The 3,035-nt window shown below is 45.6% G+C and overlaps 1 pseudogene; it reads left to right on the top strand.

The window, feature by feature from the left end:
- The first annotated feature begins 904 nt into the window (after positions 1-904).
- LOC141054341 (E3 ubiquitin-protein ligase pellino homolog 2 pseudogene) lies at positions 905-1,829 on the top strand (annotated as a pseudogene).
- The last annotated feature ends 1,206 nt before the right edge of the window (positions 1,830-3,035 follow it).

The following is a 3,035-nucleotide window of genomic DNA, read 5'->3' on the forward strand; positions in this document are numbered from 1 at the left end:
ACGGGACTATGAAATGGTGGATATGTATGATGGGTATATGGGCACGGGACTATGGGATGGAGGATATGTATGATGGGTATATGGGCATGGGACTATAAGATGAAGGATGTGTGATAGGTATATGGGCACTCGACTATGGGATGGCGAATATGTATGATGGGTATATGGGCATGGGACTATGGGATGGAGGATGTATGATGGGTATATGGGCATGGGACTATGGGATGGAGGATAATTATAATTTTCTATAACTTACCACAGTTAGTTACTATGCCCGGGCAGCGCCGGGCTCTTCAGCTAGTCATTGATAAAGATGTTGAACAATACAGGGCCCAGGACAGAGCCCTGTGGTACCCCACTTGAGACATTCTTCCAACTGGATGTGCAGCCATTTTCGACCACTCTTTGGGTCCGATCACTAAGCCAGTTATGAATCCACCTAACAGTTGCCTTGTCCATTCCATACTTAGTCATTTTTTCAATAAGGATTGTATGAGAGACTTTGTCAAATGCTTTGCTGAAGTCAAGATATACTATATCTACAGCATTTCCTTGATCCACCCAATCAGTGATTCTGTCATAGAAGGAAATTAAGTTAGTCTGACATGACTTATTAGTTCCACATAAGTCAATAAGGGATCCATCCTGAAGTATGTTGGTCTCATTTTCCACCAGTTTTCCTCTCTGCTGAGCTGATCTGGTTTCTCGGAGAGTGTAGACGTCCCCACAGACGGAGATTTCCCGCCACACGCTCGGTCTGGATTCATCGGTGAAGCCCCCTTTCGGATGCATAACCGGCAGCAGCAGCTTGTATCCGAGGAGAGCAGCACCGAGCGCTCCCCCGTCACCTGAAGAGTGGAGTGTCCCGCTACCGGGAATGAGCGGAGAGCGGGCTCGGCCGGGGAGCAGTATCTGCGCCACTGAGGACGGAACGGCGCTGTCTCTATGAAGTCGGCCGAGCGGCTCCCCGGGGGGTTGCGTTAGCGAGTGTGGAGGGGATTGTGGCAGCGCACGGGGGATCCTCCATGTTTTCCCCCAACCAGGAGGAGCACTGCGCCCCCAACAAAGAGCCCATCAAGTACGGGGAGCTGGTGGTGCTGGGGTACAATGGCTGCCTTCCTAATGGAGACCGAGGCAGAAGGAAAAGCAGATTTGCACTCTATAAGCGGCCTAAATCCAACGGCGTCAGAGCTAGCAGCGTCCACGTGATCTCCACTCCACAGGCCTCAAAGGCAATCAGCAGCAGAGGTCAACACAGCATCTCCTACACTCTGTCCAGAAACCAGACCGTGGTTGTGGAGTACACCCATGACAAGGACACGGATATGTTTCAGATTGGAAGATCGACAGAAAGCCCAATTGACTTTGTTGTTACGGACACGATATCTGGTAACCAGAATGACGAGGCTCAGATAACACAAAGCACCATCTCCAGGTTCGCATGTAGGATCGTCTGCGATCGCAACCCACCGTACACCGCCAGAATCTTTGCAGCAGGATTCGACTCCTCTAAAAATATCTTTCTTGGTGAGAAAGCAGCAAAGTGGAAGAATCCGGATGGTCACATGGATGGATTAACCACCAATGGTGTTCTTGTTATGCATCCGAAAGGGGGCTTCACCGATGAATCCAGACCGGGCGTGTGGCGGGAAATCTCCGTCTGTGGGGACGTCTACACTCTCCGAGAAACCAGATCAGCTCAGCAGAGAGGAAAACTGGTGGAAAATGAGACCAACATACTTCAGGATGGATCCCTTATTGACTTATGTGGAGCTACCCTCCTCTGGAGAACGGCAGATGGCTTGTATCATATGCCAACCCAAAAATGACTTATTAGTTACAAGCCCATGCTGACTCTGTTTAATCACTTCATTGTTATCCAGGTACTGACATACATGTTGTTTAATAATTTGTTCAAATATCTTTCCTGGTATAGAAGTCAGACTCACCGGCCTATAGTTGCCTGGGTCCACCTTCTTCCCCTTTTTGAAGATAGGAACAACATTTTCTCTTCTCCAGTCTTCTGGGACTTCTCCTGTTCTCCAAGAATTTTCAAAGATTATGGAGAGGGGTTCAAAAATTTCTTCTGCTATCTCATTCAGTACTCTGGGGTGTAATTGATCTGGACCTGGAGACTTGAATTCATTTAGGTTAGCTAAGTGTTTCCTCACTATCTTTCTGTTTATAGATATCCTGGATTCTTCTATTCCCTTAATAGGACAGTGAAGAACAGTTGATGTTACATTTCCTTTTTGAGAGAAAACAGATGCAAAATAGGAATTTAAAAGTTCGGCCTTCTCAACATAAGGATTAGATCCAAGGTAGCAGTTCCCCTTGTTTTCTCCCCTACCTTTTGGAAGATAAAGTTGTCAGCAAGAGAGGATAAGAATTTCCTTAACCTGTTAGTTTTGCCTGAGAGAGATTCCCAACAAATGTCTGGATAGTTGAAATCTCCCATGACAACTATGTCATATTTTTTGGAGAACTTGGCCATTTGATGCATAAAGAGTTCATCCATATCTTCACCTTGCACAGGCGGCCTGTAGTAAATGCCTACAATGGTGTCCTTTCCATTGTTCTGTCCTTGTTTTCTTACCCAAACAGTTTCCACAGAACTCCCAGTCTCTGAAACTTCAATCTCTGTGCAGATATACGCGTTTCTAACATACAATGCGACACCTCCTCCTCGTTTATCAAGTCTGTTTCTTGCAAATAAGTTGTATCCTTCTAGTCTTGTATTCCAATCATGTGTATCGTCCCACCAAGTTTCAGTGATTCCAATGACATCATATTTCTTCTCCAGCGTTAGTAGTTCCAGTTCTCCTTGTTTGTTGCCCATGCTTTGTGCATTAGTATAGAAACATTTTAGTTTGTGATTGGTTTCTCTTTCTCCAATATTTTTATTAATTAGATTCTTTTGTCTTTGTTCTTCCTTTCCACTTCTAATAGCAGAGTTCTCAATAGCATTTGTCAGGTGTATGGCTATTTCTGGTCTTTTGCTTCCCTTCCCATGTTGTTCTAGTTTGTCCTCCTGA

Source organism: Dendrobates tinctorius, unplaced genomic scaffold (genome assembly GCF_039654945.1).
Source record: "Dendrobates tinctorius isolate UK_male_01 unplaced genomic scaffold, ASM3965494v1 ptg000178l, whole genome shotgun sequence".
Classification (NCBI taxonomy): domain Eukaryota; kingdom Metazoa; phylum Chordata; class Amphibia; order Anura; family Dendrobatidae; genus Dendrobates; species Dendrobates tinctorius.